Genomic DNA, 13,331 nt, shown 5'->3' with positions numbered 1-13,331 from the left:
AATTCCATGTCGCAAGAATGGTTTTCAGAAAGCTAAACAATGAATTCATTGCTTGTCAAAATGAAGTGGGAAGGAAGTTCACCACTGCTGTTCAGGATACAGGCCAATGTTTTGTCCAGTTTTCAGGAATTAAGGACAGGCTATGAGGACATTGTCTGAGAGAATTCACATTGCTGTTGATCTCAAAAGGGTGTTACCAGGACCACATGGGTGATTTTAATGTGCTATAGAGTGGAGATTTTTGCCGCTTGTGGCCTCTCATTTTAGAAGAAAAATATGGAATAAATAAATAAATAAATAATATGTATTAGGTCCAACGGTGCAAAGTGGTTTTTCCTGCAAGGAACGTCACAGATGTCTTCACAATATTTATTAGCCTAAAACTCGGAAAATACCTGCAGTATGTATTTCTATGAGAATCATAACCATTATCCCTCTATATTCAGTCTATGATTTTTTTTTTTTAAAAAAAAGCTCAGCACAGTGTCTGTAAGCCCACTATTCACAATTCCTGTGACGGTTTAAAGAGGTGATCTTGGGACACAGATTTGTCTGAAATTATATTCACTATAATCGCTTAGTTATTGCTTCTGCAATTTCACAGGTGTAGTTTCTGCTCCCTGTGATCAAACTGTTAGGTTTCCCTAGCCTCTGCATTATTTAGGGAATTTTTTACCTTTTGAATAAAGTTCATTTTATCCTTACAAATCTTCCCTGCTTCTACCATGACTCCATACCTCTTCATAGAGTGCTTTTTGTTCTTCAGAATTCTCACTTCTTTCAAGATCTCATGAATTCTATCCAATCACATTCTTTCTCTTTATCCACCCATTCTTCCTTTATATAGTTGTCTTGCAAGCCAGTCCTCTCCTTTATGACCAAACCATATCAAAGTTCTTTCATACTGGTGACCGCTTTCATTCAGCAGCCATTCATTCTCAACCCTTCCTTTGTTTTGACACACACACAAGCACACACTTAAATACCTATTCTCACTGTATTCAACTTTGTTTCTTCTGGCATACCCAACCTTCTTTTCCATATAACAAAATGGGCGTACTCTTGTACACAGCTGTTTGCACTTCTTTCAACATTCTTTGCAACAGGAGGCCACATATAACCCACTACCTTCAAGTCAGTATTTACATGTCTTAAAACGTCTCCATTTTCCCAGCTTTAATAATACTACTTTACTATTCTACTATGAATGTGATAATTTTTCTGTTTCCCGGTTAAACACAACTATCTTGGACTTTGGTACATTAATTTTTAGATCTATACACTTCATTTCATCATACCATCTAACATCCACTGCAAATTACTGAGATTTTCAGGAAACTGCAGCTTATATGCAACTATCTTTATCAGCATATAAATCTAACATTACCAGAAACATTCCCCATACATTTATCCACTAAAGCATTAAACAACCAAGGAAATGTTCTACATCTTTGTCTTTCCTTTTCTCTTTCCTTTTCTTTAATTGAGTTGAGCTAAAACTAGCCTTGGCAATATCACCTGGAAAAGGTTGCCGAGGGGGAGGCTGAGCCTGCCTTGGTCAAAGGCTGAGAATGCACACACTTTATCACTCGAGTGGCCACAAAGGGCAAGGAGCCAAAACAGAATCTGAAAGCAAAGGAAGGTTTCTAAGCAAATAGATGACAATGGTTCAGCACTGCTCTCATCTCAGCATCCCTGATGGATAGACAAAGGTAAAGGTTTCCCTTGACATTAAGTCCAGTCGTGTCCGGCTCTAAGGGGTGGTGCTCATCTCCGTTTCAAAGCTGAAGAGCCAGCGTTTGTCCGTAGACACTTCCGTGGTCATGTGGCCAGCATGACTACACGGAACGCTGTTACCTGCCCACCGAAGCGGTACCTATTAATCTGCTCACATTTGCATGTTTTCGAACTGCTAGGTTGGCAGGAGCTGGGACTAGCAATGGGAGCTCACTCCGTCATGCGGATTCAAACTGCTGACCTTCCAATCGGCAGGCTCAGCAGCTCAGCGGTTTAACCCGCAGCACCACCACGTCCCTGCCCCTGATGGATAGCCAAACTGATTTCCTTCCAACTCAATGGCTCCTCAAATAGCAAAACTTCTGATTTGTCATTTGAGATACCTGAGCAATACAAGTGAAGCGGGATGTGTGGAAAGGTCGCAATCCTGGTCTTGCTATTTTCTGGAATGTGGGTTTGGCAAGGATGTCCCGTGCACACAAGGCAAAGAAGGTATCTCCAGGACTGGTTTCAATTAGGGTTTGCAATCCTAGGTTGATGAGATATGGCCAGTGGACATCGCAAAGGATTTTGGTCTGAAGCTCTTTTTCTCTGCTAATGTTTCCTTTTGGGGAAGGATGATCCTCTGGTGTATCTGTTATAAAGCTAGGTTTTATTCATGATGGATGTTCAAAAATTCATTTATTATTTCAGGGGGTCAGGGCATCACAAAGTTTGAAACCCACTTACATAGTGTATTGTTATCAGGAAAAACTCAATATTGGGTCCCTCTGACATCCCAATTAGGTAAATTTCTGCTATTCCTATTTTGTCTGTATAAGAAGATACTATCTCAGAAGAAATGCCCCAAATACCCTTGTTTAAAATCATACAGTCTCACCTAGAAACTATGATTCATAGTTTTAAATATGTGGCAATAGCTGAGATTGTAGGGAAATTTTGCATATCCTTTCCTTTGGAAGCCATATTTCAAGGTAATCTCTGGAAATTAAGTAACATTGTTACCTGTTGTCATTTGCCTTATCAGTCACTAGATGCCATCACTACTTCACAGTTACATTTTGGGATGTGTGCATTTTGAGTATGAATTATTTAAAATAATATTTCTATTTTAAGGATGCTTGTGGATTATAAAGTTTCATCAATAGATATATTTACAAAATCAATAATGCAGAAAACAGCAATATTGTACTGGATTTAGGAATATGAAGTTATTTGGAATTCATTAAATATTCTCATGTAGAGTCATATCCGAACTGCAAGTAAAATGAAAATTTATACATACAGCATTGTACAATTCGTACAATTTGTAACTATATTTAGTGACACTTGAGAGGTGACCCATGAACTCAGTGAAACATAAATCCCATCTATTGAAATGAGCAGACTTTCCATTTCTCATTGCTTGAGGAACAGCATCAGGTTCTACATAATTAATTCTTAGGTAAAGGTAAAGGTTTCCCTTGACATTAAGTCCAGTCGTGTCCGACTCTAGGGGGCAGTGCTCCTCTCCGTTTCAGAGCCGAAGAGCCAGCGTTTGTCCGTAGACACTTCCACGGTCACGTGGCTGGCATGACTAAACGGAATGCCGTTACCTGCCCGCCGAAGCGGTACCTATTAATCTACTCACATTTGCATGCTTTCGAACTGCTAGGTTGGCAGGAGCTGGGACTAGCAACGGGTACTCACCACATCATGCGGATTTGAATCACCGACCTTCCGATCGGCAAGCTCAGCAGCTCAGCAGTTTAACCAGCAGAGCCACCGCATCCCTAATTAATTCTTACTAAACTTTTTATTTTTTAAAAAAGCTCTCCATTTCCTGATTCATGACGGAGTCTCAGAAATAAATAAACCAAAGCAGATTTTTCCTAGGAAAGAATAATTCAGATACTATGTACTAGAAGCTTGACAATTGCTTTACACAATCATGTTCTAATAAAGGATTCTTGGATGTTCAGGGTGCAGAATGGGAGAAAGCTGATGTTGCTGCTAACATCAACATTATCCGACTTCTCACCAAAATCTATGGCAGTGTTTTTCAAGCTTGGCAACTTTAAGATGTGTGGACTTCAACTCCCAAAATTCCCCAGCCAGTAATCCTAGCAAAATTAATGATTATGTACCTGGATGCTATTCGAATATACAACTGAAATTGCCCACAAGTGGTGCCCCATTCTTCATGAGAGATGGGATTTGTTAATCTAATCCAACCAGCAATGAAAACCTATCATGGGTGTTCACAGGGTAGGCAAATGAGATTGTGTGCATCATGACATCATTATGCAAATAATGCAAGTATATAATTCTCATCATTTGGACAATGCTATCATGACACACAGGACCTTTTGACCCCAAAATGGCTATGAAATGGATGGCTCATACATCATATTTCTGTCCCTTATATGGCCCCAGTGGTTCTGATCACAGCTCTCATATGGTCACATTTCCTGAGCTGCCAAGAAGGATGTTCTTTACGTCACACAATAAGAATTCATATTCTCCATAGGGGTTAATATTAATTTAATCTTGTTTTGAAGTTTTCTGGTAATGGTGATTCCACCATAAACGAAAACATATTTCAAAGGTCAATTATCATTGCTGTTGATGCCTCCATCATCCTATTTTTATGCTAGTTGATAACATTCTTGAGTCAGCTATGGGTTACGGCATCAATCCAGCTCATATTGGTATTGATAAATAATGTTTGAACTGGATACATATGGGTCCCACTGGCATACCCTGGCAATAGTTTCCAGTAATCAGGAATTAGCTTCATTTATAATTTTTTGGAAAAATAGGTTTCAGAGGAGTTTTATAATGTCAGCCCAGTTCAAGCAATAAATTATTCACATAAATGCATGGCTGACGATGTCTGAAAATGCTCATCTGTTATTCCTATGGATACTATGCTCTCTGTTTTGAGGAAACAAGGCACTGACTACATCATATATACAGCACTGTTACAACAGGTAGAAATTAGAGCAGCTTTCTCCAGTCTGGTGTACTGAAACTACAGCTCCCAGAATTCCCAGTCAGTATGATCAATAAGTGTGCTGGCTAGGAATTCTGGAAAATATACTGTAGTTCAAACACATCTGGAGGGTATCAAATTGGGAAGAGCTGAATTAAAGGCTTCTTGTAGAAGGAGGTAAAATAATGGGAAGTAATAGTTCAATGATCTCCTCCTACATTGGCCAAACTTTTTTTATTTCTGAGCACCATTTTTAAAGATACAACACGCTGGAGTAAGGACAAAAAGCAATAAAAATGATCAGGGTAATAGAAACTAAACTACTTGTATACAGTTTAGCCTTGAGAAAAAATGACAGACAGATCTGGTCACTCTCCAATTAACTGAGAATTATCTATCTCAATGTCATATAGAGGATTGGTCCGTTATTACTGTGCCTGGTGTGAAGTTTGACAACCATCATTTTTATACAGGTAGTCCTCAGTTAATGACGATAATTGGGACTGGAATTTCTGTCTCTAAATCAATGAGGTTGTAAAGTGTGACATCACGTGACTATATCACTTAGTGACAGCAATCCCGGCAGTCCCCATTGCCATCATTAAGCAATGATTGCAGGTCATTAAGCGAGGACCTCCTCACAACTTCCTGCTGGCTTCTCACAAGCAAAGTCAGTAGGAAAATCAGCAGGAAGTTCGAAGTCCCAGGTGGCTCGCAAGCAGGCCGGTGGGCAGGTGAGTGGCTGCTGCCAGATGGAGGTGGTTCTGTGGGTGGCCAGTGTGGTTTGAGTGTGGTGGGGTGGCTGCTGCTGGGTGGGGGAGAGTATGCAAGGGTGCATGGGTGGCTGGCACAGCATGAGTGTGGCAGGGCTGGGGGTGGCTGCTGCTGGATAGCGGAGACTTACCAGAGTGACTTGTGATCTTCCCTACTGGCTTTCCAATTGACTTTGCTTGTGGGAAGCAAATGGCGATCATGTGACTGCGACATGCTGCATCCATTGTAAGTGTGAGCCAGTTGCCAAGTGCCCAGATTGTGATTATGTCATTGCAGGGGTGCTGAGACATCCAGAACTTCAAGGATCAATCGTAAATACCACTCGTTCAGCACCGTTGTAACTTCGAATGGTCACTGAGCGGTCGCTGACTGAGTACCACCAGTCGATCTGAAAACAGCATCTCCATATATATTATCATGTTCTGAACTGATAAAGAGATATGTTATTTTGATTCAGCCCTTCTCTTAAAGATAAAATCTGTAGTCATGCAATGCCTTATCTCAATTCTCTATAATAGTTACACCAGATCTGCCAAAAACCAGTATTTGTTTGGATTTTAAGGTTCTGTTTTTATCATTTTGTAGACAAAAGATTTTCTCTCACCTGACAGGTAATAATAGCTCTGCTTGATCTTGTCACTGAAGCAGCTGCCATTGCTATAGAATACAGATCTCTCTCTCTGCTGAAGAGCTCCTATAGCCACAACCATTATCAATACAAACATATATTAATTAACTATGGTTTACCAATTCACCTCTAACCACAAAATTGCGTCCAAAAATTGGCCTGTCCTGAAATGAGGATCTGAAGTCACCTCTAACCATAAAATTGTGCCCCGAATCTCATCTGATCATCATTCTTGCATTCAAGAACCACATCTAGATGAACTTATCCTTCTTTATTGTAAGGTATATTATCAGAATCTTGCAAGGCTGAAAGTATTTCTCCCATCCTCTCTTTTTAGTCTCTAGGAAATTAGGGAGGGTCCCTTCTGAAATGCTCCCCATTTGTTCCCCCCACCTGAGGATTGAGCTGCCTCTTATCAGACCGTTGCCTTGGCTGCAGATATTCATCCTGTCTCCCAAGGTCATTCCCACATATCATTACAACATCTCCTGGCCTTTGATAAAGCTATTAAGATGTGGCTTTTTCAATGAGCCTTTGGAGCCAGACTTTTTGTATTTTGTTTTGTTTCTTCCTGAGGATTAATGTTGCATTTGTGTCATCACAGTTAGTCCTTGGTGTTGGGGATTCTGTTCCTATCATTATAATGGATATTTATAATATTCTTTAACCTTATTTCTGGTGGTAGGTCTATAAGCTCTTCTATCATATATAATCAGATTTGCACATAAGCCTAATAAATAAAAAATGAAAATCACTGCTCAATAGTGAACTGCTGCAGGCTCACAGTGATGAAAAGTCCCTCAACTCTCTTATCTCCAGTAAAAAAAGAAAGAAAAAAGACCTGTGCTTGCCAATTCTGCTAATGCTAATTTTATCTGGCTCACTGAGGAGATGCAAAGCCATCAACTTTGCATTTCCCTTATAGGATAGAAGGACCCAGATGAATTTGGAAGAATAGAAAGAAGAGATTCGGGGTTAGGGTTGAAGGGTTAGGGGGAAGATTATCTATCCTGTTCCTTTTTTTGTGAACACATGCTTTTGGTGATACTGAAAAGACTTGAAGGAACTAGGATTTAGTGTTTGCAAAATAACATTGTAAAAACTGGGATAAGGCTGACCAAGGAGAGCTCACTACCACTGCTTATGTGTTCTAGGAGAAAATGTTTCAACTTCAGAACTGGATGTAGGAAGATTTCTTAAGAATCGTTAAAGGGTGTGTATAATGTAGTGTGGGAAAACAATAGTAGCATCTGTTTCTTTCGAATTCTATAAGGTAGGACAATGAAAGCCCACCATTTTCTAGAAAAAAGGCAGCTCATTGATAAACTCACATTTCAGGGGAGGTGAAATGGCTTGAACATCTGTAGACCGCCATAAATACATACCAAGGTACAAATATTCAACAGCCCAACAGAGAGAAATGTTAAGTGTAGGCAGTTGTTCAAGAAAAGCACATCAGGTCACGTGGGAATTGCTGTTTGGGAGAACAGTTCCAGCACAGGGAGCTAAGAAGGTCATGGATCCAGAGAAAAACAGTTTGACAATATTGGCTTTTACAATGCAATTAGCAAAAAATGAAGAGTTTTTAAACTTGGCTTTTTCACAAAACAGAGAGACAGCTCTAGTGGGAAAAAAAATAAGATAAAATGGACCAAAGCTTTCTTACCTAATCACAAGATACCCAGCATAATGAGCTTATCCACATTTCTAATTAATATGATACAAGGTTGCCAAATCTTGGAACTTCTGATGTGGCACAGTCCCTGTTTAAACCTACTTACATAAAACTATTGAAAAATGCATGCTGATATTTATGTCTGAACATGAAATTAGATATACTAAGGAGCATTTTATATGATCTGAAAGCCAGGTAAGTTTAAGGATATGCTTTTTACAGATACCCCAATCTTCCATTGTTAACGATGTGCCAGGTCTACCTAATATCCTACATAATGAAACACATTTTAGATTGCATCAGGCAAACCATGTAATGCTCCATTAGCATTGCACACAGATGAAATGCTGGGGTCTGTAGGCTACTTTAATTACTCAAATGAGATAAAGGCTGCAGTCCTTAAATACAAATTAGGACTTGCTTCAGGGTAAGTTGGCAGAAAATTGCAGTATAGCCGCAAATACATAAGTGCTTTCAATTTGATTCCAAAATGGTACTTTAGGGTGTGCAGAAGTATAGTACCTATTAAAAGCAGCTGCATCTCTTAATGGGATCATGCAGCTACCCTCTGCTGCTACTGCACAAGTCTTGAAAAAGACACAGCTGCTTTAAAGAGGTGCTAAATTCATGCTGTTACATGTTCCAAAGCACTTCATCCAAATTATTTCAAAAACTTTGCATATCCCTAATATTCATGCCTCTGAGAGAAAGTCCCATCAATTCCCATAGTTTTAACAGTAGTAGTTAACTTAGAGGATTGCATGGTAAAAGCTACAGTTCCCATGCATACTACTTTGTAACTAATCCCACTGAATGTAGGACACAGTTCTGATTTTAAAAAATATGTCGGATGGGGTTGCTCCTCTGGGTTAAATCCAGTTACTATTAAATAATTGTGGCCTGACAAATCGTCTTCTTTCTTTTCACCCAACATAAGAGAATGCCTGCATCATACTGTAATAGTTCGGGGAACAAATTTAGCTGAGAAATACAGATAGAAGTCAGAGTTGAGGATGTACTGCAATAAGAAAAGATGGCTTATGTAAGCAACAAACTTAATAACCTGGATTGCTATAAAGCGACAGCCTCTGGCATAGCTGTAAGAGGTTCCATCAAAGTTGGTGATGAAAGCTCCTTCCATTTCACATCTTCCAGGGCATAATGATTTGGTACATGTCCCTTTTTCATTCTGGCAAGTGCTAGTGAAATGGAAATAGGAGGTTACAAACAGCTCACCTCTAGGAGAAGTTTAATCTCTCTCTCTCTCTTCAAGGGAACTGGTTGTTTTGAAAAGGCAGAAATATGCTATTTAGATTGGGAAGACTCAATTTTGCAGTGCATCCAACAGACATTGCCCCCCACCCCCACAATCAGGGACGGGCTCAGTATATAACAGGTAAAAGAAACGTTGCCATGTGTGTTTTTGCGTGTCACATCCTGCTGCTGATTTTTAGGCTGCAGCAGAAATGGAAAAACAAGGAGCTTGCAATTCAGTCTGAGCTAGAAAGCTGATGCCCAATTCCTCTTCTAGTTGCAAACCTTTGGGCATTATTTCTTTATGAAATAAGGAGACTGCTGTAAGGAAAGGCAAGTTTTCTGCTTCTGACTGAAAATAAGAAAAAATGGAGAAGGATCAGTACAATTCTGGGACATGTTACAAAAAGTAATCTACATCTTGCAGCACTTTTTTTTTAAAGTATCATGAAAATAACCAAGCCTTTCGTACAGGAAAAGGGGGAGCTTAAGATGAAATCAAGAGAACAATTCACTGCAGAGGGACATAATTTTCAGTGGTTCTCATATGCACAATTAAGAGAAAGATTTAATACAGATAAAAAAGTACCAGGAATAGAATATGATAAAACAGAATCTGAAAATGAATTACATACATCAATTACAAATGATGAACATGTGATTGCTAAAATGTATACTGTAAACTTTTGCTGAGTTTTGAAACAGAAGAGCAAGTTCAAGTATATGGTAAAATGCGCTAAGAACTTTGGTTATAATATTCAAACGGACAGAATGTGGTTAAAAGTTTTGAAATTCACAATGTCTTACAATTAAAATGAAAACTTTTTAAAAATGATATACCGTTGGTGTATGATATCAGAGAAATTGTCTAAAATGTATAAAGGTATTTCTAATCACTGTTGAAAATGTGACAAACATGACCAGACATTTTATCATGCATGGTGGACTTGTGAAAAAGCAAAAAGATACTGAACACAAATACATATAATGATGCAGAGAGTTTTAAAAATTAACATTCAGATGAACTGGAATTTTTCTTATTAGGACTTATGGACAGTCAACTAGAAAAGGTTCATGGTTGACTGATTTTATATATGGTAACTGCAGTGAGGCTATTATATGCACAAAGATGGGAGACTATAGAAATACCCATAATGGAGGAATGGATCGTGAAGATGGTTGAGTTTGCAGAAATGGCTAAATTGACTTGCCTGATTAAGGAGTGTACTACAATTACTTTTATAAAAGAAAACCTTTATGGACTTCCTGCTGAAAAATGGATAAAAATGAACTGGTGGTTTTGGGATTTCTTGATTAAAAAGGTTTGTTTATGGAAAAAAATGGAACTATGATATGTAATTTGGGTGGGTGGAAATGGTAATTACTGTGTTTGTGACTGCTGCAAAGAAGATCTGAAGTCATTTCTTTAAATATCTTCCTTTTTTCCATTTTTTTTTGCTATCCTTCACTTTTTCTTTTATTTTTTTAAATCTTCCTCCCTGCTTTCCCTTTTATGTTTCTGTAGTTTTTTAAACCTATGTAAAATCTTCTTATAAAAAAATTACTTCTAATAGCCAAATCTTCACCATGTGTAGCTTCATGATGGGATTTGATTGTCAAACAGATTCGTCTATTCCTAATCATTATGAAAGCAACTATAATAAAGCTTGAGGGATTTGGCCTTGTTCTGAATCATCGGTAATTTGTAGAAGCAAACTGTACACGATAAATAATCATATCCAAAATTAATCGAATAATGGAACTTCTAAGGTGAAGAATCTTCAAAACTTCTAAACTATGCCTTTTTACAGATGACTAATTTTGGTTGCTGTATAAATTATGGCTTGTTTGGTATAATATGTCTTACTGTATCTCCTAATAAAACCTGGTTTTGTTTTTCTCACTGGGCGATGCATCTAAAATGGTTTGAACGCAATTCGTGAATATCTTTCATTTGGGTTTAATTTATATTTTACTCATTTGCATCATTTCTAAAGCTAAGAAGTTGGTTAGTAGGGCAATCCTGGCCTTTTTAATACTTATTTATTGTTTAATTTCTATAGCCGCCCATCTCAACAAGTGACTTACAATGCCTCCAGTGCAATACAGGAATGGACATGGCTATGAGCCAGTTAAATAATAGTCTCCTATTGGGCCACAGGGTTGTGGGAGAGAGCATGAGAATGTGCTGAGAGATGGTGTGGATGGCAGTTAGCTGAAGAAGGCCTATATATCTCTATATATTTGCATTTCTCCTGTATACTATACCATCTTGCCTTTATACCATTTTGCATAATGGTAGACAAGTTTCAGACTTGTTGAGAAAAAAAAACCCTCTGAATACTCTGAAACGACTAAGGTGAACTCTGTCACATATGTCAGACGTTTGTTCTACTTACTATAAAGAATTATTCAGGCTGCTCAACTTCATATTTTTCTACTGCACCCGGATCAAGATGCTGCAAATGTTTAACCAGCAGCTTTCACTAAATGAAAACCAGTAGTTCACAGAAAAATTAATTACTAAGATTTAGGGGAGCAGCAATACAAATTGATGGATTGCTTGAAAATATTCCTGCTCCAGAGCCACTGAGTAAAACAGGGCTCATTACCAACTCTTCTATCAAGATAACTAACCTTCAGTGTAAAAGAAACATTTCATCCTCTGAAGAATGATGTTCATATGAGTAGACAATCCCTATAAAAAGGGAGAACGCATGTAACACATGCTTTTACCATGTTTAGCATCTTCTAGAGAATTCCTGGGCAGAATTACGCAGTTTATGCTTTTACAAATCATTTGACAGAAGGCCCACAATTGGGCGGGGGGCAGGAAAGCACAAAGTCCAACACAACGATGAAGGCTGCAGTGAGATTCGGGGTGGAATTTTATGCTTAGAGGCGCCTCTGGATCATTTGGGGAAGGGCCAATTTTCAGCCTTCAGGGAGCAGAATTCCTGATGGTGGCAGTAGATGCACAGGTCAGGCAGGCTGGTTGGACATAAAAACTAATGCTCTAGTGAAATTGGGGTGGAATTTTATGATTAGTGGCATCTCCAGATCCTCATTTGGGGAAGGGCCGATTTTTGATCCTTGAGGAGGAAAATTCCTCCAGTGTGTCGGTTGGGTAGGTGTTTGAATGCAAAGTCTGGGATGAAATTTGGGTGGAATTTTATGCTGAGGTGCCTTTGGATCCTCATTTGGGATGGGCCAATGTTTGGTTTTTGAGGACAATGGCATACTTTATTATTTTATGTAACTTTATTGTATTGTACTTGATGTCTACTTTTTAGTTTTATTAATTATAGGTTTATGTATTTTCACTATAGTGTTCTCTGGCCTAAAGGCTGTAATAATGGTTTTGATATCTTTGTTTTCATGGCTTAAATTTTATACTTTTCTTCTTTCCCTATACTTTGCTAACCCTAGGAAAAGTAATATGGGGTTGAAAGTTTGCACTCTTTATTGATATTTGCCAACACTGGCCTTAAAGGGCCAGGGATTAAAGCAATAATGCTTTTGAAAGAAAAACAGACTTGCATCAACTGCAAGAGAGTATGACTGTGGCCCAACCAAACCAGCAATTTCTACCTCAGAATACATGACTCCTAAATTGTGAGCCAATTGGTTCATTTCTGCCTGTAAGATAGCACAGATGAAGGGGTCACTTCAGAACCCACTCCAGCAAACAGAATAGGTTTGCACCTAATCACCTGATTTGCTCTGGAATACCCTATTTCAAGGTCAGGCAACCAACACTGGTGGAACATCACCACAATCGAGCTGTTGTAGGCAGGGGTCCATTTGGCAGCAGTAGGATTGCACTCAAAGTTGACATCCTCAAACTGTTTGCTTATGGATACCAGAACAACTGCTGGTTCCCTCCAAATGGATTGATAATCTACCAATTGGCTGCAAATATGAAACCATAATTTCAGCCCATTCATAAAGAATAGATCCATGTATTCTTTAATGACCCACTATTATTTGATTCCTACAGAGAAAAAGGTAACACACCTACATATTATTCAACACACTTAAACCGCTGTCGATCGGAAGGTCGGCGGTTCGAAACCGCGCGGCGGGGTGAGCTCCTGTTGCTAGTCCCAGCTCCTGCTCACCTAGCAGTTCGAAAACATGCAAATGTGAGTAGATCAATAGGTACCGCTTCGATGGGAAGGTAACGGCGTTCCGTGTCGTCATGCTGGCCACATGACCTGGAAGTGTCTGCGGACAATGCCGGCTCTAAAGGCTTAGAAACGGAGATGAGCACCGCCCCCTAGAGTCAG

This window comes from Candoia aspera, chromosome 7, assembly GCF_035149785.1.
Source record: "Candoia aspera isolate rCanAsp1 chromosome 7, rCanAsp1.hap2, whole genome shotgun sequence".
Taxonomy (NCBI): domain Eukaryota; kingdom Metazoa; phylum Chordata; class Lepidosauria; order Squamata; family Boidae; genus Candoia; species Candoia aspera.
This window is presented reverse-complemented; position numbering follows the sequence as displayed.